The sequence below is a fragment of the Triturus cristatus genome, chromosome 2_2 (genome assembly GCF_964204655.1).
Source record: "Triturus cristatus chromosome 2_2, aTriCri1.1, whole genome shotgun sequence".
NCBI classification, from domain to species: domain Eukaryota; kingdom Metazoa; phylum Chordata; class Amphibia; order Caudata; family Salamandridae; genus Triturus; species Triturus cristatus.
Genome location: NC_140582.1, coordinates 860,926,623 through 860,952,679, shown reverse-complemented (window position 1 = coordinate 860,952,679; position 26,057 = coordinate 860,926,623). Strand labels below are relative to the sequence as shown.

Here is a 26,057-nt window from a genome sequence, read left to right as displayed (position 1 = left end):
AGGCTAGCTTGAATCTAGTGGCAAAGTGAGCCAGGGACCCACGTCTGGGCATACCCTGCCAACTTTTGGCGAACAAAGCAAACACAAGGAGATCACGGACAAACCGCTGAAACTTTTCAGACACTCACCCCCAGTTACAGATCTGGGTTGAATCCATCATCATTCTTTAGCTCACTAAGCTACCTCAGTTCAGACCCAGCGATATGCAAATCAGTCTTGACCCTGTGCCTCATGGGAACAGTCCAGCCCGAACTGCCAAGCCAGGTCTTCCCTGAACTAGAAACATTTGGTAATACTTCATTCCCTTAGCTGCGAGAATTAGCACACATTATGGAATTGTCCTCCTCCCAAGTTTAGTCCCCAGTATGTTTGCCAGGGGTTCTATATTCCCCCCCCCCCCATTTTTTGATGCATGGAGCATGCTTTATTGTTGGCTGTTTCACATAGCGCAAACTTAGCTCAATGAAATAACATCACTTCACAACAGACACAGACTACATTACAGCTTTTTTATCACAGAGTGGCTGAATTTGAACCTGGTTCCACATGTTGCTTGGTCAGCAGCTTTAGTCATTAGCCCACATTGCCCCCTGTTAAAACTCAGCTTGTCTAAACCCGTAGCCCTGTGTTTGTTTCCACTTGCACTCAGTTTGCACCCAATTAACATTGTGACATCTTTACAATCTTATTTAGTAAGAAAAAAAAAAAATATTGTTTTTGATTAATTAAAACCATTACAAAAATGCACATTGGTAAAAGTCTTATATGTTAAAAGAAAGTAGAAATACATTTCTGAAAGACTGCCTGACAGAACAAAAGAGAGGAGCTAGTGTTTCTGACCAGTATTCCAGGTCTTGTTTGAAAAGGGCTGGTGAAATCCCGTTTGGCCCTGGTGCTCCTTCTTTCCTCCCTCTTGAAATTTGTTTCCTAATCATGACAGTATTGATTCCTTTTGCCGCTAACTCTATATTCATTGCGGTTTGAATGGGAGGAGTCAATTGATTATCCGGAGGTACTTGTGATCCAGGTGTCTGTTGATTGAAATGAGATTCTAAAAAGGATGTCCATGCATTTTCTGTAATGTATGATGTTAAGCCTCCATGTGCCGTTTGTAGATGTTTGTTTATGGTTGACCAGAAACGTGCGCTATTGATTCATTTGCAGTCATGGTACAGTTTTGCCCAGAATTCGTTTTCGTTGGACCTGTTGATATCCCACTTGAGTTTTTTAAGTTTGGCCTTTCTATTAAGAAGTTGATGGTTTAGGTTTTCATCCCCTGGGCAAAGCCTCAATGATCTTAAAAGTTGGTTTACAGATTTTTTGAGAAGTTTCAAGTCAGTCCTCTGTGCGCGTGTGCGTAGGGTTGAATAAGAGTTTGCAAACAAAGCTGTAAATTTTTCCCATATACAAGTGAAGTTTTTGGTGGGATAATTAAGCTCATTTAACTGTGATTTTGCTGCCAGGAGCACCTCCCTGGTGTTTGCTATGGATGACTTGATTCTTTTTAAATTTATGGTGTAGCAGGCGTTTCTATCAACTGGGGTAAGTGTCGGTTTATGTGGAAGAGCTTGATTTAGAACTTCCTGGGGGCGACGGTCACTGTCCCCTTTGTCTCCTAGGCAGAATCCTGTTATGTGTTGAATAAAAGAAAGAGAGACTAAAGTGTAGTATATGGTAGAATTTACAAATTCTGTGTGAAATGAGGCGGCCGGGGTAGAGTCATCAGCAAATCTTCCGTTTAATGTCCTTAGACCAATATGCTCCAGGTCTTCTAACAGCTCTAAACCGCTGTTAAGGTCTTTTGTGGCTGCTTTTGGTTTGAGCTGGTATGTTCCAATAAAAAGACTGGACCTGTATATTGTCATTTGATGATGTGCCTAAGATTTGTTGATTTAGATCGCCAGACAGGATAAGGTTAGATCTGTTGGGAAAACTCATTAATTGAAGCAAGTGTTCAATTAGAATTTTTTACTCTTGTTTTTTCCATTTCGGGTTTAGGTATGTCTTGGTCAGTAGCACCTCCTCCCTTTTGCCGCTAAGGTTTAGATGAATCTTAACAGTATTTACAGATGATAAAGAGGAAGGAGATTCCTGCGCGCTGATGATTTTTGTTATGTTAATACAGGTGGCTAAACCGCCTGATTGGGGGCCATATTTGGATTTCCTTAATGCTGGGGTGTGGAAGCAGATTTACCCCTCTAGTTGTGTGGAAACGTGTAATATTTTCATTAGCATAAACAACAGTCATTTTGGCTGTGGCGTCCATTTTGTTTCCTTAGTAATTCTTTCGTCCTCTGTTGTTCGCCTTTTCACCCTGCTTTTGTCATCTTTTAGTTGACCTCTTTCGACATGGCTAAGCAATGTACGTGCTGGGGGGTTTGTAGCTGCCGGTGCACCTGGTCTTAGATGTTATCTGTTGACTGTGTACTGCTGCCATAAGCATTCCTGCTCCCCCTCCCTATTTGCTGACAAAGTAGTCATCCATCTGCCCTTGTTTGATGATAGCTATTTTCTAAACTTGTTCTTTCCATTTCTGTCCATATGCTTACTTTGCAACAAAGCTGTATATAAGGACGATGGTTTGAGTTCAGTGTACCTCCTCCTCCTACACCACTTGAGTGTTGTGTGGACGTGGTCCCGCTCATGAGTGATTAATAAACTTGTTATTTTATTTCAACTCCAGTGCCGATCTCTTTTTGTTAGTCTTTGGACCCATGGACGAGAGGGTGACCCTGCACCAGTGTGGTCACTTTTGGGTACATTTCCACAGTTGGCGCCTTACGTGGGGCCCCCATCGGAAACGCGGCCGTCCAAAGATATTCCTGATACAATTAGACGAATAGTTAAATTACGAAATGAAACATTGCGTTTACTTAAGGAGCAAGAATTAGCTAGAAAGAGTAAAGTAGTATAAGCAGTTCAGTCCCAGGCAGAGAAAACAGATGTTCCGGTGAAAGAAGGCAATTCTGGCGGTAATAAAGTTACTATGAAACCAATGCGTGAAGCTGCACCCCTGTATGGTGCGGGAACAAATGATGATAAAACTTCGGATGATGCAAAGGGATATTTTATATATAATTGGGTTTACACTCCTTGGAGTAGAGCAGATGTTATGGCTCTTAAGGCTGCTTTGACTGATCCACGGAAAAATCTGCCCCCTTCTATGAGAAGGTGGAAGGAGCCATCAGCTCCTGCACTATGACCTTGCCAGAAATTGATAAGTTCTTCGGGCTTATTTTGCCCCCTGATATGTGGAGAACAATACGTAAAATAGATGATAATGTGGCATTTGGTGATACCTGGGAACATTTAGAAGAAATAGATGCGGAAAGGTAGCCTGCGCAGAAACCTCAGAAGGAGGTATTAGACCTTCCTAAAGCTATTGTGACTAAGTTGAAGACTCTCATACCCCCTAACAAAAAAGATTGGACTACATTAGCATCCTGTAAACAGAAAAAGGATGAGTCAGTTTCTGATTTCTTTTCAAGATTTGAGGAGACATTCCATGATTTTAGTGGCCGGTGATTGGCCGATGATACGGGTAAGCATTTGTTTGTCGACAAATTTGTTACCGGAAATAGCTAGTCGCTTAAAGGCTAGTGAGAGTTCTTGGACCACGTCTTCCCTAGTTTCCTTTTTGACCATGGCCCAATATTATGAGCGACAGGAACAGGAAGCGAAAGGCAGGGAGGATAAGAAGGTTAGAGACTTAAAGACAAAAGTTATGTTGGCTCCATTATATTGTCCACCATTTAGGGAAGGTGGAAGAGGCGGACGTGTAATGTATACACCGGGAGTGCCCCCTCTTCCTCGAGCAAATTTGTCTCCTGATCAGTGTGCCTATTGTAAAGAGACTGGGCATTGGCGTTCTGAGTGCTCTCTTTTGCGAGGTCAGCAGTACCAGCGGGCAAGGGGAAGTTTGAGAGGACGCCCAGGGAATTCAGGAAACGGGGGAGGTGTAGGAGCTCATCCCAGGTTCGAGGCAGTTGAACAAGGACCAAATTACTCCAATACTTTTGATAGGCGAAATCAATACCAAATGTCTGATTAGTCTGCTGATGCACTTGCAGATTCTGATTACGCATAGGGATGCCGAGGATGTGGTAAGGGACCAGTTGAGGTGCCAGTAGATCAAATGGGTCCTTACGTTGACGCAAATATCTTGGGATCTACTGATCGGTTTCTGTTTGATACAGGGGCTACCCGTATTGCTCTGTCAAAAAGATTGGGTCCTAGGGCCCCCCTATCCGGCACAATGATAACATCGATAGGGTTCGATGGAACACCTACACCTAGCCAGCTTTCACAGCTACTTGAATTCGGACTTGACAAATTTGCTGCAGCATGTCCATTTTTGCTTTCCCCTAACACGCCGGACAACATTGTGGGTATCGATATGCTTAAATATTTTCGTGCTACAATACGTTGTTCCCAGGAAAGTGTTCGTGTTATTTTGAATGACAATTATCCAATGGTTGAGAGATCCTGTCTCATCAATGAGGATGTCGCTCTGGCGTCCCTACCTAGTACCATGTGGGCTAGATCAGATACTGATGTGGGTCAAATGGTTATTCCACCTGTGCATATCCAAGTAAGGGAAGGTGTCTCTTTGCCTCGTCTGTCCCAATACAAAATATCCCGAGAAGGTGAAGAAGCATTAGCACACATTGTTCAGGATTTGATCAAAGTAGGGGTAGTGGAAGAAGTCCCCTATAATATTTGCAATAGCCCTATCCTTCCTATTTAGAAAAAAGACACTGACGCTAAAATTTACAGATTCATTATTGATTTGTGGGAGGGTAATAAAATGTTAGTGCCCCAATATCCGGTAGTTTCTGATATCACAACACTTCTCACTATGGTCCCTCCCACTGCTACTACATTTTCGGTGATCGATTTAAAGAACACATTTTTCTCGATACCCATTCACCCTGAAAGACGTTATCTGTTTGGATTCACATTGAAAAATAGATCCTTCCGGTTCTGAAGGGCTCCACAGGGCTATACAGAGAGTTCTAGCATTTACAGTCCGGCATTAAAAAGGTAGCTTGATTCCTTTCCTGTACCAAAAGGTGTGGCCCTTATCCAATACTGTGATGATATCTTGTTAGCTGCAGATACCCCTGAGCAGTGTGAAGAAGGAACACTGTTATTGTTATAATTTCTTGCCTCTCATAATCACAAAGTCTTGCGAAAGAAATTGCAATATTGTAGACAGCAGGTTACCTATTTAGGTCACCTCCTGTCTAAGGAGGGACGTGCACTCACACCAGATCGCATTCAGACCATTTAGATACTCCTGTACCCGGTACTCAGAAGGATGTCCGTGCACTGATTGGCCTTACTTCTTTTTGTAGGCAGCGGATCCCCAGTTTCTCACACATTATTAAACCTTTATTGTCCCTTTTGACTAAAGACACTCCGATGCCCCTCGAATGGACTACTGAATGTCGGAATGTCTTCCACAGTTACGCCAAGCTCTTGTTCTGCACCAGTATTAGGAACTCCAGACTACACTAAGACTTTTACACTCTACATACACGACAAGGAAGGTTGTGCCCTCTCAGTTTTAACACAGGCACACGGTGATAAACAACGTCCTTGTGCAAATTTCTCAGCTGTCCTTGACCTAGTCGCTCGCGCGCTGCCTGGATGTTTCCGAGCGGTGGCAGCAACGGCTGTATCTATACGTCTGAGTGAAGGAATAGTTTTGTCACACAAACTGCTTGTGTTAGTACCCCATTCAGTTGATGCTTTGCTAAATCAAACGAATACACAGCATTTGACTAGTGCTCGCTTGATAGGATATGAATTGACACTTTTGGCCCCTCATATCACATTGAAAAGATGTTTGACATTAAACCCTGCTACACTATTACCATTTCCAGCTACTCCACCTCATTCGCAAGAGTTACATGATTGTATATTCCTCACTGAAGAGCAAACAAAGGGTCGTGTTGACCTACAAGATGCACCTCTTTCTAGTGTTGATGGGGAGTTATGGGTTGATGGCTCGTGTTTGAAATTACCTGATGGCACTACATCTGCTGCCTATGCTATTACGACACTTCAGACAGTAGTTGAGACAGCTCGCATCCCACAGAAGTCGGCCCAAGCGGCCAAACTGATTGCACTAACGAGAGCATGTGAGCTTAGTACAGACTTACTTGTCAACATTTTTACCGACAGCCAGTACACATTTGGGGTTGCACAAAATTTTGGTCGCTTATGGAAAGGAAGGGGCTTCCTCACCTCACATGGGACACAGATAGTGCATGGAGAATTAGTGCATAATCTTTTTACTGCCCTAACCCATCCTAAGAAAGTGGCAATTGTTAAGTGTAGTGCGCACAAGAAAGTAACTGATAAAATAGGAGCAGGTAACGCGGTTGCGGATCACACAGCCCGTGAGACCGCAATGCAGCGAAGTACCACATCTATGTATGTGGTAAAGTCACAAGCTGAAGGTTGGCATGATGCCAGGCAGGAAGTGCTGGACATGCAACAATCTGCCTCTGCTGACGAACTAGACCAATGGTCTAAGGAGGGAACACTGGATGACAAGGGCTGCTGGAGGAATAAAGATATGACCAAATGGAAGTTACCCACAGCATACTTATACCCTTTGATTCATATGGTACATTGGACAGCACATGTTGGTGCATCCTCAATGGCAAAACAACTTATGCAAGTTTGGGATCATCCTGATATTGCCGGCACTGCTAAAAAGATAGTCCAGTCTTGTCTGGTCTGTCTCCAGTATAATCCTGGAAAGGGAATGCGAACTCTAACAGGAGGATTTGTGACGCCAACTGCACCTTTTGAGGTCCTGCAAATGAACTACATTCAGTTTGAGCGCTGTAATAATCTAAAATATGTCCTAGTAGTGGTTTGTGCCTTCAGTAAATGGGTGGAGGCATATGCTACGAAGGATAATACAGCTCTCACGATAGCGAAAGTTCTCCTAAAGGAGTTCTTCCCTCGCTTTGGTATTTGTCGGGTCCTTTGGAGTGACAATGGACCTCATTTCATTGGGCAAGTTGTAGAATATGTCGTGAAAGGGTTGGGGATTAAGCAGAAATTTCATGCCACTTTTCACCCTAAATCAGCAGGTCTGGTGGAGCGTTATAACTCCACCCTGAAATTTAAATTGGCTAAAATACAGGCTTCCACGTCTTTGAAATGGCCTGATGCACTGCCACAGCCTTGCTTTCTATCAGCTCAATACCACATACACGATCTGGCCTTACGCCTTATGAGATTGTCTTTGGCAGGCCCATGAATATTTGGGGGTTCCCCAAGCCTCGCCCTATACTCGCTAAATATAAAAAGCTGATCCAAAATGCTAAGGCCTCTTTCTTCTCTATGAAGATTAGTAAAGCAAAAAATTCAGCTAGAGAACTATTCAATACAGTCGCCATTCTGGCTAATCCGGGAGCCATTACTATCACGCCTAGTAAGGGACTCTGTGACAAACTGACTAATTTTTTCCACGAGAAAGTGAATGTCATTTTCTCCGCCTTTTCTCAAGTTAAATCTGAGACCACTCTGGACAATGGGGATGATCCCATAGTAATAAGGAAAGCCTGTCTGGATCAATTTCTTGAGCTCTCAATCAATGACACTATTAAGATTATGACAGGGATCAAATCTGGATCCCCCTCCGATCCTTGCCCGATATCCATGATTAAACTAGCAGCAGAACCAATTTCACGAGTTCTTACTCCCATTTTTAACGCTATGTATAAGGAAGAATACTTTCCTATAGAATGGAAAAAACCTCTATTCTGCCTCTCTTAAAAAATCCAAATTTAGATATAAAAGACCCTAATAATTTTAGGCTTATTTCCAGATTACCGCTGCCGGCCAAAATTGTTGAGAAAAACCTAAATACCCAACTTAGTCTGTATCTTGAGGTGGCACAAGCTTTGGATCCCACCCAGCATGGCTTTAGAGGGGGCCATAGTATGGAATCGGCTCTTCTTCAATCCACTGAAGAGATCTGAACCATTTTAGATAATGGAGGCAAGGCCGCTCTCATCATGTTAGACCTCTCAGCGGCCTTTGATACGGTCCATCACAATTTGTTGATGGACCGGCTGCAGGAGGTCGGAGTTCAGGGATCCGCATGGAAACTACTGAAGTCCTTTCTCACTAATCGAAGTCAGTCAGTGTCAGTAAGGGAATTCTCTTCAGAACCCTTCTCTTTACCTTGTGGGGTCCCACCGGGGTCTTCTTTAAGCCCCACTTTGTTTAATGTATATGTCTCCTCCCTGGCACCGCTCATTCAGTCTTTCGGGTTTAGCCTGACCTCTTACGCCGACGATACACAAATCGTGGTTTCTCTACAAACACATGAATGGCGAAATACAGCAATTCGTTTCAGGGACTGTATGAGCGCTGTTGGGAATTGGATGGCCAGAAATTGTCTGAAATTGAACTCTAACAAAACTGAGGTGGTTTGCTTTGGCAATGCCCCTACATTCTGGACCCCTGAGTGGTGGCCTGACACTATGGGTCCGCTCCCCACTAATAGCAAAAAGGTAAAAAATCTTGGTTTGGGTGGATCACATGCATAGGGTCCTTTAGTGACCCCCAGTATTGTGCACAGTGTTACTACCCTCTTGGTTAGTTTTTCTCCTCGTGAACTCTTTATGCTTGAGAAGATAGCAAGCATCACACTGTCGCACCTCATCCAGCTTTAAATTATCAATAGATAAAATAAAAGGCGTGCGCTTCCCCCCTATTACTCCTTTTGTGATGAAGACATCTTGTCTGTTGATGACATTTGAATGAAACGAAATACAAGTTATCAAATTTTTTTTTTTTTTTTTTTACATCACGTGTGTACTATGTTTAATTGATTAGTGAAAAAAGTAAAATGTTTACACTTTAGATAGAAACCTTAGGGGCTGCTCGCAGTGCGCTGAGCGTTGGAACGGAGCTTTCTCCGTTTCCGTTTCAAAGTAGTCTCTTGCAGACCGCCATCCTCCTGTCTCTTGCAGACCGCCATCCTCCTGTCTCTTGCAGACCGCCATCCTCCTGTCTCTTGCAGACCGCCATCCTCCTGTCTCTTGCAGACCGCCATCCTCCTGTCTCTTGCAGACCGCCATCCTCCTGTCTCTTGCAGACCGCCATCCTCCTGTCTCTTGCAGACCGCCATCCTCCTGTCTCTTGCAGCCCGCCATCCTCCTGTCTCTTGCAGCCCGCCATCCTCCTGTCTCTTGCAGCCCGCCATCCTCCTGTCTCTTGCAGTCTGCCATCCTCCTGTCTCTTGCAGTCTGCCATCCTGTAGTGTCTCTTGAAGTCTGCCATCCTGTAGTCTCTTGCAGCCCAGCATTCTTGATGTCTCTTGCAGTCCGCCATCTTGCATTAATAGCCATTCCCATTCACAGGCGGTCACAAATTATGACCTGCAGAATTAGTGAGCGCGCTCTACAAATATCTGATTGATTGATTATTTATTAAGCACCCTATTTTTGCTGCCTCCTGCAAATGTACAGTTGCAGTGAGACCTTTGATCGCATCGGACATTGCAAATCCTTTTTCACACACCAGTGTCTGTGGAAACTGCACATCCTAGTTTGTGAAGGGTCTTAGTACATTGAATCCATTTCCTTCTTCCATAAAGGAAGGTTCGTGCCTCATCACAGAGCCCCTGGAGAGTGGACAGCCTGCAAGACTGACCTAATAAAGTTTGGATTCTCAGTCTGAGACCAGGAAGGTTTAATTAAATATCGCAGCATATTTAAAAAGCTGTACGGCTTTACAGCTATATTACTTTTTTAAATAAACATTATTAACAGAGCGTGTATTATTTCTGAATAGTTACATAATCTGATTCATGAGAATTTTTACTTCAATTTAAAGTAGTTTTGTACTGTAGGACAAGCTATTTTAGTCCATAGAATGACAACTGTTTTTGTATCCTGTTACTGCAGAGGCTTGCCAATGCAAACTTTAGTAATATATAAGTTTTTAAACTCATTCAAACAGTTTCCTTTGACATGGGGCTTATCCATCTTTGCATATAGTAGTTCAGGGATATAGTGGTAGGCCTCAAATGATGCTTTTAAAGCCACTTATAAGGGTGATGAGCATATCACAATGCAGTGCAGATGTGTAATTTATTTTATGCCTGTGGTGCACTCCCAGACCATGTTACTGTGGCCTTACTTCAAAGGTAAGTATGCCATTTGGGGTTAGCCAACACAACACCATTTTATTGGTCAGAAGATTTACACCAGGAACTGCATGCTCCACAGCACATGATCAAAGGTGGACATTAAAACCAGTTCCATGAAAGCATAAAATCTGGAAAAACAATGTAAAAAACGCGTTCTCTAAAACAGATAACCATAAATAGTTAAAAGGGCTGAGCTTCTGCTAGGATCATAGTATACTCTTGCCAAGCATCCAACTTCCTGCATTACATTTTCTGTAGTTTTCACCAACTGCTCAGCACGCACTAAACTATTGGCAACATTGGACTGCTTCTTCAGAAAACTATTGTCCATGAACGTTCAAGCTGGCAACAATATCCATGGGTGTTATTCTGTCATACAATTCTATAGAGACACCCCCCCCCCATGTCCGGACCTCAGGAGGTTCACAGAAGAACCATCTCATCTGACCTGATGGTTCCCACAAGAAAATATTTATCCGGCTTTAAATGCATAAGTATAATTATAGAAGAAATATTAAAATGTCCCACTCTAACTTCAGATAGCTTTATGTTTGCATATCAAAGTTAGAGCTCTTTATCATGTTGTCCCCATCAGAGCTCATTAGGCTATTAGGGCACCTAAATGTGTTGTCACCTCAGAGCCCATAGCCTGTTAGGCCGCGTAAAATACATATAAAACAATTGCATGAGTCAAAACTAGCTAAAACAAGCATTTGCAATGCAATAGGTCTCGCATTTACTCGAGTGTAAGCTATTGGCATTGTAAATGACAATGCCTTTTGTTTTTAAAACCAAAACAAAAATTAAAGGCATTGTTATTTGCAATGTCAATAGCTCAAACTCGTGTGAAAGCGAGACCTATTGCATTGCAAATGCTTGTTTGGAGTTGTCGTGCAGGAGATTGATTCAGTTGGAATTCGCTTATGGCATCATGCGCTGGTCTTGTCCCCTTGATGTCAGTTCCTGCTGTTGCTTGGACTAGTTGAGCTTCATTGTACTTGTTTGAATCCTTCGCTATAGTTTCCAACCGCCTAGAAGGCAAGGGAGGGGAAACGCAGGCGGCCAGGGTTGGAGTTTTGACACGCTCCTCCACTTTCATTACTGCTTCCTCCACCCTTATTTGCGAGTCAGTGTGGCTATATTTGTTAAGTTCAAAAGTTTTTTCCTGTGTTTGTGGGGAAGACCATTGATTGGTCCGCAGGAGTGTCCGCACTGACTTGTACCATAGCAAGTACATTAGTTGATTGTCGAGGGGAAAACTGGCTCTTGTAGGCCTTGGATTTTGCCGCTAGAAGAGAATATAGATGATATTGCGTCTTTTAGGAAGTGGAATTCAAAATAGATTTTTGGTTGGAAGAGGAGTAATGGAGGAGCCCCCCCCCCCCCCCCCTCCCCCCTCGAGTAATCACCTGTCTACGGGCAGTCCGGTTGGCTGCTGTGCTGGGCCAGTGGGACCCACTGCGTCCTAAGAGGGCACTGCCAGGTCTATAATGCCTGGCCTTGTGTTCCTATTGCGTTTGATTTTTGTACGTTGGTGCCAAGGGCTGGGCCCTTTCACTTCCAGACCTCATGGTGGGGAACGCTCAAAGTCCTCTCTCTGTCTTCACCTAAGGCCGGTGCAGATGTCGGTACTGATGTACTAGTATGAACTAATGGCCCCCACTCCATGGCCTTCTTCCCAGATATTTTCACCTGTTTATGTCCGCTTTAACCCTCAATTGAGATTGAGATTGATTGGAGATAGGGATTTGGGAAGAGAGCTAACAGAGCTCTGAACCAATCGCATCTTCATATGCTTCATTTCATTTATACGCTCTTCCAAATCTCACAAAACCTGAAGACCTGAAAGCTTGAGGCTTAGGCTTGGGGGAGTGATGCCAGAAACTTCAAAATGGATCTCTTTGGTGGTGAACAGCCTACCCTGGCTCGAAATTCAGTCTTGAAACTGAGCAGGAATGATGGAATAGACAGGGAGGGAGGGAGGGAGGAAGGAAGCACAATGGGCAGAGAGCAGGGCACTCTGGTGAGTCGCAAACTGCACTCAACCTAGTTGGGCTGCCTCCGCGGACTCACCGGGCCGCTGCTAATGGCGGCTGCGCTCTCTGCACATACACTCGCACTTGCCTCCACTTACCCCTGCAACTGCTCTCAGCTGCTTTTGGGTAGGCTCTCCGCCGGATCTCCGCCGCCAGTCCCACGGGCCTCTGCTGCACTTGCCCCGGTGCTGCCTTTGTGCTGCGGTTCGCAGCCCCCTGGTGCCCACGAAGCTGGTGTGAGACTTGCCAATGCCTGTGGCCCCCCACGGGAGCCAGAGTCCAAGATAAGCTGTAAGTGAGTTGAGCCGAAGGGGGGCAGCTGCGTGTCAGTACCAGTGCCTGCGGGAGTCAAAGATCAGCCGTGAATAAGCTGAAGAGGGACAGCGGCATGTCTCATCCCGCGGAGGCGAGACAAGGCACAGAGACTAGACGGGAAGACAAGAACCAATCCGGCTGAATCCCGGCCAAATCCCGGTCGCCCTTATTCGGTGTCCCGCTCACACCTTGCGGGCTGTGGGCTGCAGCCCACGGGTTTCGGGCTGCACGCTGCGGACCTCGGATTTCTCCCAACTCGCTGACCTTGCTCGCTCGCTCGCTCAACCGGAACCCGAAAGCACTCTTATTTACAATTGTGAGTTCTTCATTGAGAGTTTGAAATGAATATTTTGGCTTACATTTTTAGATCGAGCGTGAGCCAGCGAGCAACATTTTCGGGACACATCAGACTACTCCATATAACTTTAAGGCTGGTTGCAATTTCACAGGCTAGCCTTGCTAATTTTTTTATTGGGACTTTGTCCCATCCTGATAGCCCCTCCAATTGCAAATATATAGCCTGGAGTCTGCCTCTATCGGCCATAGAAGATGGGAGTATGCTTAGCCCTGCCAGATAGGAAAAATCAAGCGACCCCTAAGTTTTAAAGCTGGTCTCTATGTCTCGGGCTAGCCATGCTGATTTCTGAACACTTGGACCCATTCTGCTGAATATGTCCATTATGAAGATACGACTCACAATCTTCCTTTTATCAGCATTATAAAATAAAAGTATGCTGAGACCTGCCAGACTGGAACAAGCATTTGCAATGCAATAGGTCTCGCATTTACATGAGTTTAAGCTATTGGCATTGTAAATGACAATGCGTTTTATTTATGTTTCAAAAACTAAAAGATAAATGAAAGGCATTGTCATTTACAATGCCAATAGCTGAAATTCACATAAATGCAAGACCTGTTGCATTGAAAATGCTTCTTTATCATCTTGTCGTCACTGCACAGGACACATTAATTAGCATTTCCATGACTAGACCTGTGTAGCTCTTTACAACACACCTCCAAGACTGGTGTTACTGCGGGGGCAGGTTGCAGGGCTGCTGAAGGACATGAATCAAAGTGGGCTAGTAAAGTTAAGCAGGCTGCTGACAGCCCTTCTATTAGATAAGAACGAATACCACTGTGAAAAAAAAGTGGGTAGTCTGTGGTGAAAGATTGAAAGGCAAGGGAGTTGCAGCAGATGACCTTCGAAGAGGGAATTTTGGAGTAGAGGTGAAAGAAAGATACATGCAGCCTGTGGTGGGAGTGGAGGACGGACAATGAAACCTATTGTGAGAGGGGTGAAGTGGAGGAGAATCGCTGAACCATTGGTAACAGTAGACACTGGGCATGCAGGGGAATTTTGGAGTAGAGGTGAAAGAAAGATACATGCAGCCTGTGGTGGGAGTGGAGGACGGACAATGAAACCTATTGTGAGAGGGGTGAAGTGGAGGAGAATCGCTGAACCATTGGTAACAGTAGACACTGGGCATGCAGCCATTGGTGGGAGAGTGGAAAAGAGGGTAGGAAACCTATAGTGAGAAAGGTGGGGTAAGTCTGTGTATATATGTCTGTTTATATTCCTCGTTATATAGGGTGGCCGTATCTGTAAAGAAAGCTCTGTATGTTGCTATGAAATATACAAGCCTATTTTGTGAGAAAGCAAGAAAGTATGATGGATTCTCTGAGTCAGTGGAAGAGAAATGGACTAGGAAGATAGGGAGTAAAAGTTAAGTGGTTTACGCCTATGGAAAGAAAATAGCTTGGTAGATAAAATGTGGGTCTAAGAGGATTTGCCAGACTGCTTACTAATGGAGGGTAGGGAGCCAAGGGGCTGAGAAGGACAAGTTGCCTTTGGAGACTGTGGTAATGCTTCTATGCAAGCCTTTCTAACAGTTTTATACAGTAGTTTGGACAAGTGGGGTTCTTTACAGGGCTAGAATATTACCGTGGAACTTTGTCCTTTGGAGAAGTAAGTTATTTCAAAACTTCCACACCCCTGCTATTATATGTGTTTAACACTCATAAACTTTTAGAAAACACTCACAATCACTGGATGATGTCATTAGTGATGTCATGAGTGATGTCACTGACCATGTCATGAGTGATGTAATATGTGAAGTCATAAGCAGTTCATTGGAGGGCGTAAGTTATAGTTTGCTCAGGTAATTATAACTGCTGAATTTCACTGGTTTTGTACAAGTGAAATCTGAGCCTAACTATAACATCACTGTAACCCCTGTTTTTTTTCAGTGAATTTCTAAGGTCTTTTTAACCTTAAGGGAGATGCACATCGCAATGCACAGTGGGGGAGGGGGGTGCGAGGGTTGAACTCGGGTCTTGGCCTGGCATTGTGCTCCCCTCGCCCAGGTTTTCTGCTCCTGCCCCCCCCCCTGCCAATCATTGTCCAAGTCCATGACCCTGCTCTATCATTACATCCTTATGTGGTCGTTGTTCTGCCACTGCCCTTCCCGCCTGCCCTAATCAGTTAGCTTGCTGCCCGTCCACCTTCTCCATACCCTCTGTTGTCCGAGTCCATGCACCAGCCTCCTGCACTGCATCGTCCGTTGTGCTGCCATTGTCCTCCATTTAGATTGATGTCCCTGCCCACTCCTCCTGCCCTCCATTGCCCAATTCTGTGCCCCATCATTGCCCTCCTGCTTTGCCTCTTTGCTTAGCTTGCTGTCCCTGCTCTCCTTCTCCCCCTGCCCTTCGATGTCTGGGTGCATGCCCCTGCTCCCCCATTTTGCCCACCATATACCGTGGATGTGCTACCCTTCTATCTACTCTGAGTGTTCTGTTGAGCTGCTACAGACCCTCCCACCTGGCTATCATGATCAGATTGCTGCCGCCTGTCCCTGCCACTTCCACCCTGCCTGTCCAAGGCCCATGCCCCTATCACTTCCCTCCTGTCCTCCATGGTCCATTTTCCTGCCACTCCTTTCTGCTCTCCATGCTCTTTTGTGCTGCAACTGCTTCTCTTGTCTGTCCTGCGTGGTCTGTTGTGAAGCCCCTTGCCCTAACCTCTTTGTTTCTGTCTTCAGCTCCTACCCCTCCCTTCTGTCCTACATGGTCCTTTGGGCATGTCCCTGCCCCCTCCTTGCTCACCACGGCCATTGTGCTGTCATTAACCTTCCTGCTTGGAATGCATAGTCTTCTGTACTATATAAACAATTGTAGTGCTAAAACTGCCCTTCTATTAAAGCTACCATATTATTCTGGAGTACACATTTAGAAAGAGTAAAACAAAATGTGTCAGAAAAATGAATTCATTCCTTTGTTTGATTGAATCAATATTTTAATAATCTAAATTATAGATCTTTAGAACCTTCCTGTTGCCCGAGGGGCTGAATTTTTAGAAAAAGTAATTAATAGAATATTTACAACATTTGTACATTCAATCCTAACATATCACAAACACATCTCATGCAATCACATCCATTCCTACTATCACACAGACTTAATTCACATTGAAACTCAGTTTTACAATCAAAGGACCACAGAGTAAGTTATAAGAGCGCCAAGTTTGACTGCAAACAATTCATAAATTACAGTATTTTAGCCTCTTGTGGTCACAGTATAAGGTCTACGCGTTTCGAGACCCATAGATCATCGGGTCTCTCTTCAGGACCTGTAAAGTAATAAAAAACCTAAATCAGTTTGGGTGCTACCCCTTAGCCCCTCTCAGAAATCTTTTTAAGGAGCTCAATTCATTTACCTTGTGTCAGATGGAGACGGACGGGATTAGTCTAAACAAAGAAGAAATAGTGGAGGAGTGTAAGGACAACCATACCCTTTTATTTAAAAAAAGAAGTGCATTCAGAAAGTGAATAGATTCGGAATTGACTTACTGTTATGTGAGGTTGCTCAACCACCGTGAGGATGCTTGTTTGTTTAACAGGAAGGGAGCAGGTTGGGCTGGACCTGGTTGAAAAACTGGGAAGGCAACAGACATGGCATCAGATGAAGCATTAATGTTTTGGAGGGAAACTCCTGGGTCCGTAGCGTATGAAAGCCAGGGTTTACCTTAAGTAGAAGTCTCTTATAGGTGCGGTTGAGTCTTGGCGTTCGGTGTGAGGACGCCGCTTTTCATCAGAAATGGTGATGGTCAACTCTGTGAAGAATCGGCACAATATTAAGAAACGGAGAAGGGGAAATTCGACAAAGGAACTGATCAGACCGTAGTCTAAATCTTCCGGCGCTTCATACCTGTCGAAGTCAGAGGGTTTCGCAAGGTATCCGTTCGTTTCCGTGTTGATCTGCCGATTTTCGTCGCCATGATATTCTCCTGGCGATGACGTTTTATGCGTCTGGTAGCCAATTGGTTGAGGAATTAGGCATAGAAAGAGGACTGATCGAGGTGGCTCATCTGTAATAGAATGTTGTTTGCTATACGTGTCTTATCACTAGGATAGCGTTTCGTACAACGCACAAAAGGCGGCAAAAAAACGGCGAATCTAATTTCATTAATTGCGTTAATTGCGGATTCCGCAGAATGATGATAAAACTCACAAACTTAATTCCAAGAAATGAAATTAAGTAAAATCCAACTCAGTCCGTGAATTTGGTGGTTCTCAAGCAAACATTTTGGATATAGTCTGATGGAAAACAGCATCAATGTTGTTTCAAAGGGTTTTATCTCTTTGAATGATGTAATTGGAGGGTGAACGACCCGGTGGAGATGGAGAATATAGTTCCTATAATGTAAGTTGACGTGACCTCGTGAGTGATGGTACAAAGAAAGAAGGGGGACAGGATAAACTAGTTAAACTCGCAAGACGTCATTTGTCAGCCCGTGGATATAGGTTGTACTAATGTGTGTTGTTTCGTGCAGGTTGGTTGTCTATTGTGACACTCATTCTCTATAGGTGGTGGATTTGAAACTTTAGTTTAGCAGTAATACGGTCCTGTTAAAGATGACTCATAGTGTTCCAACTTTGTACTAAGTTAAGTTGTACAGTTCAGAAAGTTCATTCAGGCCTTTGGTGGCAGAGTTGAATTTGAGAATAAGCCTAGCTTCTGTTCTTGAGAGTTTCTGCTCCAGGTCGCCACCTCTTGTGTCTCTATTTACCTTGGCAATTACTGTCCATTTTAGATCTTTGATTTGGTGGTTGTTGGTTCGCCAATGGTTGACTAAAGGGGCTGATATAAAATTGTTGTTGATCCTAGACTTATGTTGTGACATTCGAATTCGAATTTCTTGGCTAGTCTTGCCTATATAGACTAAATCACACGGGCATCGTATGGCATATATCACTGATTTGCTTCGGCAGTTGGTAAACGATTCGTGTTTCCAGTAACTCTGATTGTATTCAAAGAGATCGCCTTCGATAGTCGTGTCACAACATGCACATGAGCCACATTTGCGATGGCCCTGAATGGGTTGTAGTCCTACATAATCCCGCACTGTCGGTGTTTTACTTTGTGGCATAGCTGCTCGGATGATTTGATTGGCAATATTGCGATCTTTTTTGAATGCAAATAAAGGATTTTGTTTCAGTGATACGTCCAGATTTTTTATTAGATGCCAATTCTGTATAATACATTTTCTCATTAGATTGGAATTAGGACAAAATGTCGAAACACAGACAATCCTTTCTAGTGGATGGCTCTCTTTCTTTTTGAGTAGATCTTCTCTGGGTGACCACCAAGCTCTTTTCATTGATCGTTTTAGTAGTTTCTTGGGGTATCCTCTCTTCTTTAGATTGTCACAAAGTGTAGTAGCGTGGGCCATATATTCATCCTTGAATTGACAGTTCCTTCGGATCCGTAGAAATTGCCCGAAAGGTAAGTTGTCACGTAAATTTCTCGGATGATAACTTGAATAGTGCAAGGTTTTGTTCCTGTCTGTTTTCTTTTTGAACAAGGTAGTGGCCAAGCTGTTGTCAGAGGGATAGATTTCTACATCAAGAAACGCAATTTTGGTTTGAGAGTGGTTAAGAGTAAATTGGATATCGGCAGTGCGATTATTCAGCCAATGATGGAAATTTTTAAGGTTTTCAAGAGGACCTGTCCAAGTCATGAAAACATCGTCAATGTAACGAGTCCATTTGCCGATGTATTGTGAAAAAGGATTATCATTATAAATGAATTTCTCTTCGTATTTGGCCATGAAGAGTATCGCTAATTCCGGTGCAAATGGACATCCCATAGCCACTCCCTTGACTTGGAAATAGAATTCACCATTGAAGTTAAAGTAGTTCTTTTTAAGTGCAAAGGTGGCTAGTTTCATGATGAATTCTGTTGGTACTTTGGGGTTCACTCTTGTTTCTAGGTATGATTGAATCACTGAAAGGCCGTCATCCTGAGGTATTTGAGTATACAAGGAGACTACGTCCAAAGTTACTAGATGAAATGAATTAGGGATGTAATGTATAGATGATAATTTGTTGAGAAAATCTGTAGTGTCAGCTAGAAAAGATGGTACTCCAGCTATGAATGGTTTTAGGAAGTAGTCGACAAATTTTGAGATTGGTTCCAACAGAGAGTCGCAGCCCGATATAATCGGCCTGCCGGGGGGTGATGTTTCATTCTTATGGATTTTTGGGAGGACATAGAATAAGGGTGTCCTTGGGTTCTTGTTTTGCAAAAATTCCAGTTCTTTTTTTGAGAGATAACCTTCTTCGAAACCTTTTGATAAAATCGGAAAGAGTATGTGCTGAAGATCAGAAGTTGGATCTTTGTTCACTTTTTTGTAGCATTGGATGTCATTTAATTGTCTGGTCACTTCTTTTACATAGTCCTCTTTGTCTAGAATGACTATGGATCCACCCTTGTCAGCCTGTTTTATCACGATAGAAGTGTCATTTTGAAGTGTAGAGAGGGCTTGAATTTGATTTTTTGTCGTGTTGAATTTTATCCCATGTTTGTTGTTTTCCATTTCTGTTATGGCTGAAAGTAGAGTTTTTTCAAAAATGGTAACTTCCTTGGGAATTTTGTTAGTGGGTGGGCAGAACGTAGATTTTTTCTTTAGGCCCGTGTCGATTGCAGGCTCCATGGGAGGGTTGAGTGAGAAAAATGTTTTAAGTCTTATTTTCCTGCAGAATTCCATAGCTTCCATTTTTAGTCGTACAAAATCAGTATGTTTGGCAGGGACGAAAGATAATCCTTTTTCTAGAATACTTAATTCGTCCTTTGTTAAGATTCTTCTAGATAGATTGAAAACAAGTGAAGTATCTAATTTTTGTAATTCTGTCGTCTGGTTGTCATCTCCCACGGTTGTGTATTGAACCGGACTCTGCCTCTTGACCGTTGCTGGCCTCTCCCTAAAAAAGGAGTTTGTTGTTGAGGTCGTTGAAAATTGCCACGTTGGTTAATATTGCGTTGCCTATCTTCTAGTTCGCCTTCACTGCCACTTGATGACGATGATGGTTCCGAAAATGTGATAAAATTTTTTGACGATCTTCCCTGATATGTTGATAGATATCTGCGGGATTCCGGTTGTGAGTAGAAGTCTGTTTGGAGGTATGGGTAGATCTTAGATAGCGAGAAGTTACGTTTATCTTTTTCAAAGTTGAAAGTTTTCTGATTAATCGTGTAGTCCTTGAATTCAAGGATCTCCTTCTCAATTTTCTCAAGTAATGTTTTTGCGTCCGTAATAATATGGTTTGTCTTAATCAGTGTTTCTAAGGTTTCAATCTCTTCCAGTTGTTTCTTGGAAATACGTTGAGCCGTTTCCACTGTCAGGACCATTAGGTCTCGGCTACATTTGGTCTCTATGAGGCTATAGCCTTTTTTATAAATTGGATCATCAGTAAAGATTACCGGGATATTTTTGATTTGAAGTCCTGCTGGTATAGTACCGGTTTTGAGATGTTGTAACAGAAAATGTCCGTGTAGATCAGTCCGGATTTGTTTCTTTCTGAGCCTAAGTAGTTTATCAGATTCGTTTTGTTGTTGAGCTGTTAGACTTAGAGAGGCTGATGCAAAAAGGGGAGGTGCATCCAAAAGGTTTTTAATGTGTTCTTCCGTGTATGCGAACGTGTCGCTTTCAGTCATCCTTTCATTCACCACAAAAGTGCACAAAATCAAAATGGAAAATGATTTGGAAGGAAGGAAGAGAAAGGAATCTAAAAGGGAAGGAAAAATGAACTGTGTAATTTACACAGTAGGACCTCTCGCAGAAGAGCTTCTGCTATAAAGTGATGAACACTAATGGAGGAGGGCTGGGAGCAGTTAAGCTGAGCCTGTAATATATAAACAATTGTAGTGCTAAAACTGCCCTTCTATTAAAGCTACCATATTATTCTGGAGTACACATTTAGAAAGAGTAAAACAAAATGTGTCAGAAAAATGAATTAATTCCTTTGTTTGATTGAATCAATATTTTAATAATCTAAATTATAGATCTTTAGAACCTTCCTGTTGCCCGAGGGGCTGAATTTTTAGAAAAAGTAATTAATAGAATATTTACAACATTTGTACATTCAATCCTAGTCTTCTGTACTGCCACAGTCCCTCCCACCTGCCCTGTTTGGTCAGCTTGCTGCCCCATACCCCCTCCCACCATGGTGTGTTGTGCTCCCAGTGCCCATACCGCCTGCCGTTCATGGTCAGCTTGCTGCTCCTGCGGCCTGCTCTCGTTTTCCACGTGCAGACACCTATCTACTCCCTCCTGCCTTGTCTGGTCCGTTGTCGTGCCCCTGCCCCATCTCTCCTGCCCTTAATGGTCTGTTATTCTGCAACTGCCCCTCCTGTCTGTCTGGTATGGTCAGCTTGCTGCCCTTGTCTCTTTCCCCTCTGCTTCCTGTTGTCCATGTGCATGTTGGCCCTGTTCCCTCACTATTGCTTTCCATGGTCTATTGTGCTGCACTGTCCCACTTGCCCTGTGAGGTGTATTGTGCTGCTGCAGCCCCTGACTCCTACCCTGCAAGGTCAGTTTGGTGACCCTGCGCATCTCCCTCCTGCCCTCTTTTATCCGAGTCCATGTCCCTAACCCATTTCTCCTGCCCTCCTTGATCCTATGTACCTTACTTGCCAAAATTTTGAACTTGGTAAGAGGGTGATTTAGAAAAACAAACCTGGGGAATTAAAATTTGCCTAGCACCGTAAAGGTAAGTTTCATTTCTATTAAGGACATGGAGGCGAGGATTAGGATTAGGCTTAGACTTTCTCCGCTTTATTAACATACCAATTTCATAGCAGCCAGAAAGACATATTTCATAAAAAACTTGTACGAATCATAAGTAAAACATGACTAAAAAACATCAACTCCCATGACACCGAGGGAGGTCTCCAACACAATAGTCCTTCCTTAGTGTCCATAACCAGTACATAGTCACTTCACTCTGCTGGCTCCTCCTCTTTCTTTGCGCGAGTTACGTTAATCCATCACCGGTCCTGTTTCGAACTATTGTTTCCTAAAAGAACAGAGACAGCGTAAGGGCTCAATTGAAACAAGCGTTGGCATAGCCAATAGGTCTCGCCTTTGGGACCTTATAAGTGTTTAGTCAGAGATATTGACTTTGCCTATTTCTTTAAGCTGTGCTGTAGAGAAGTCTGCAGCACGCTGAAAAGTTATAATAAAGAAGTGTCAGGAGAATTTTTGTTACCTTCTATATGACCAAGAAAGCATTATGTACAACTGAACGATACATAGAAACCTGGGGCACACCACCTCACTTCGCCTTAGCTCGGACTTCTCGTAAAACAGCAAACAACTTGTTACGGTCACCAATCGTTGTCAACCAGTGGCGGCTGGTGGAATTTAAAAGGGGTGGGATGAAACTGTTTGACCAGAGTAAAACACGCTAGCTAATGCAACGAATCAACCATAGTTAAACGAGAAGGTGATAGAGGAGTTGCTTCTCTAACACTGTGCACCGCTGTGCCTTCAACCACGTTCTCGTTGCACTTTGGTGCGGGGGGGCATTCTAGCCTTAAATTAATCTCATTACACTGCTACCGGGTGCGCTCTAGCACCTGATTCAGTCTCATTGCCCGTGCAACAGGGGGGTGTCTACATCTCGCTGATGACCAATACAGCAGCTGAGATTACGGTGGCTGGCGAGGGACAGTCAATGTATTGTAAGAGACAGCTGGCCAGTGTAGGGGGCTAGAGGAGTAGCGGCTCCGAACAAGACTGAAAAGGAAGACCTCAGCGCTCACACACTGACATTCTGTCACTCAGAACAGAGGCGCTCTCCTGCACATTGACCTGCAACACAGCACCTCTCAATTCAGATACCCAGTTTCCAAAGATCCCATAACACTCTCCCTTAGAAAGGAGACCTCTGCATAGAGAGACAACCAGACACAGTCACCTTCCTACAAAGAGACACCCCAGTACAGACCTTCTCAACCCCTGGCTCAGTGACTAAGGCTTGCAAAGAAACCTTAGTAATTACCTCTCCTAAAACACAGTCCAATATGGGGTATGGGCGAGAGATGAGAGATGTGCGAGCGAGAGGGGGAAACATAGACTGGAGAGCAGAGCCGTGAGCGAGGTTAGAGAAAATGGGCTAAGAGAGAGACCCTGAGTGACAGGGAAATGAACAAAGTTGAGGGGTGGAGATGGGGGAGTTGTGTAAAACAGACGTGGTAGAGTGAAGAAATGTGGGATACTAAATCAATAATGGTTTTGTAATGTTGACTCTCACAGCGTTTTCCTCTCGGGAGTGAGCAGCAGGGCGGCAGCTGCATTCCTGTGCCCGCCCTCACCACTCCTCTTGTTTGATTATCCCACGACAAGATGAATGGTGGGGGCGGGCGCAGGAATGCAGCTGCCACCCAGCGCGCCGCTGCTTGCTCCCCAGAGCAAAACGCCATGGATGTGACCTTTGGTGAAGAAGTGGGACATGCACCCGCCTTTGGCCATTTGCTTACTTTCATTATTGAAAGACACACGCAAAGGCCAATCCAATGTGTACAAGGAGTCAGACCCACACAAAGAAGTTTCGGGGAAGTTTAGAGTGCTTTCATGAGCCTCCCATAGTGCAGCGCATGCGCAAGTGTGCTATGCTCGACCAAAAAACAACCCCAAAGGCTACAAAGATGCAACATTGCATACGAAACAAGCATTGGCATAGCCAATAGGTCTCTCCTTTGGGGCCTTATAAGTGTTTAGCCAGAGCGATTGACTTTGCCAATGTCTTTAAGCTGTGCTGTAGAGAAGTGTGGCTGCTGTGCAGCATGCTGAAAAGTTTTAATAAAAAAGTGTCAGAAGCATTTTTGTTACCTTGTATATGAGCAAGAAGGCATTATGTACAACTGAACGACCATATTAAAGTATTTACAGTAAAATATTTCCTCAGTTTTCTTTTGTTCTTGCAATGCTGGCAACTTATTTCTGCCTATTCCAATGGTTGTTAGTTAAAGCTTTTTTTTGAGGGGGCATAAACAATCGGAGGGTGAAGGTTGGGAACCAGTACCTGTATTATAACACTAGCAGCGGCCAGATGCTAGGGGAGAATCAACAGATGCCAGATTCCGAGAGCAGGCTGAGGTGGTCCTGAGTGATGCTGAGGTGGTAGTGGTGGTGGTGACTGGTGCGGAGACTATGCTGAGGTGATGCTGAATGATACTCCGGTCTTGCTGAGTGATGATGATGATGTGGTGGTGTACTAGTGCAAAGGCGATGCTGAGTGATACTGATGTGATGCTGAGTGATGCTGTGATGGCGCTGAGTGATGTTGTGGTGGCGCTGAGTGATGCTGTGGTGGCGCTGAGTGATTTCATCTTCTTTCAAGGATCCTATTTCTTTTCATAACATATAATCCATCATCATTGTTAATTGGTAAATATCCTTTGCTTTAACATAGCTACGCCCAATGCATTTTGGGCCCTGCCCTTCGTCAGAGGCTTGCTCCTACAAAAATAGAAGAAACTAAACTGAAAGTCTATTCAGGTACACAACATAATAATCATATTGAATCTCCAGCTACTGTAACCATACATAGTCATGTGGTGATGTCATGCCATCTTTATATCTTTTTATTGCAACCATCTCACCAAAGTGCATTGCTGTCCTGTACATGCATGAACTGTTAAAACAATATGAAAAAGTGCTCGCAAAAACAGCGATCTGCTATCTGGATATGTAAATAAGCTGTAACCAATTTTCATCTTTACAAGTGGAGATGTACCTTTCTAAACTCCCATTCCCTCATTAGAACGATGCTGATGCTTTATAAATGTTGTGTAATTTTCAGGAGCTGTAATGTTTATACCATTACATCTCCTGGTAATTAACACAATTGAACAGCTGGAGTAAACTAAAAGTGGCAGTGGCGTGATGCCCTCTTGCAGAATGTGATCAGTGTCCCATGTGTCGCCCATGTCTCACAGATATTCATGGGTCTTGGGCTGAATGTGAACACCTGAAGGATAGGGGGCCCCCAGAAAGATTGGGGCCCCCTCTGCTGCAGGGACCTGTGAAAACGCCCCTGAATAGCAGAAACCATGTTAACACCAGTTACTCCACGGTGTTAGTAGACATGCATGCGGTAATAATGTTTGACAGTAATGCTATGAACTCCACTGCCTTTAATGCCAAATTTTCTGTTCCAGGGTCAGTGAGGCCAAGCCCGTCAAGAAGTTAAAGCATATTTTAATATTGGGTGCGGGACGGGAAGAGTTAAGTAGGGCAATTAAGCTGACTAAAACTTGCATCGACAAAACTACTTACTTTGCTTAAGAAGGATTCATGAAAAGTTTAGTTGAGATTAGTATTTCATGCCAAAAAAAAACCCTATTTCTATTAGGCTCACGAAATAATAATATGCAGATTCCGTTGCTTTCTGAAGACCGCTTTTAATTTGTCTTGGTACAGGTGGACAAATCAATGCGTTGAACCGGGACAGAGCGACAGATAAAATGACAGGTGAGGGGGAGACAGTACCACGGAAAAGAAGAGGCGCAATGAAGGAAGGGGGGAAAGGAAAAGAGACTTCAGGGTCATAGAGAAAGGGGGCAGCAAAGGAGCAGGGTGGGCTGCAACTGCAGAGGCGGACAGAGAGAAGGATAGAAAAGAGTAAGACTGCACATGGGGCAAAAGGGGGGGCGCAGGAGAGGGTGGAGGAGACTGCGGGGAGGGGGAAGAGGGAGTGAGAGTGGGAGTGCAAGGTTGGTGACAGAGAAGGATATGGAAAGACTGCAGGGCAGTGAAGAAAGGATGTCAGTGACCAGAAGAGACAATGCATGGGGCAGGTAACAAGAGCAGGAGATAAAGAGTGGAAGGCCGATGTGGGCTTCTGAAGTGGAGAACTGGGCATGAGAGAGGGGAAGGGAGAGATTGCAGGCGACAGACGAAAAAGCAAAGATAGGTGAGGGAAACACGATTCTGGGAGGGCGAGGGGGTGAAGCGGGGCATGGGATAACGTACATGGAAGGTGAAGATTGCAGGAAATGGAATGTCAGCCATGAGGGTTGAAAGGCAGGCGAAGGGGTTGAAAGGGGGTGGGGTGACTGCAAAGTTGAATATGTGTAACCATCAGTATCAGCGGCAAAATGGCAACATTAAATGCTGTGTGGATACGAAGTCTAAAGTTATAACACCCCCATAACAATCTACAATAGTAATGTTTTCC

The 26,057-nt window shown here is 44.0% G+C and overlaps 1 protein-coding gene across 14 annotated transcripts in view; it reads left to right on the top strand.

Moving 5' to 3' along the window:
* KLHL5 (kelch like family member 5) overlaps positions 1–26,057 on the top strand; it is a 592,018-nt gene that overhangs the window by 6,283 nt on the left and 559,678 nt on the right. For 7 of the 14 annotated variants that reach the window (XM_085642268.1, XM_085642269.1, XM_085642259.1 and 4 more), the window contains exon 2: positions 25,301–25,351. The exons of the other annotated variants lie outside the window; for them this stretch is intronic. The gene's annotated coding sequence lies outside the window, so the exon portion shown is untranslated. The remainder of the gene's footprint in view (positions 1–25,300; positions 25,352–26,057) is intronic. 14 annotated transcript variants of the gene reach the window in all.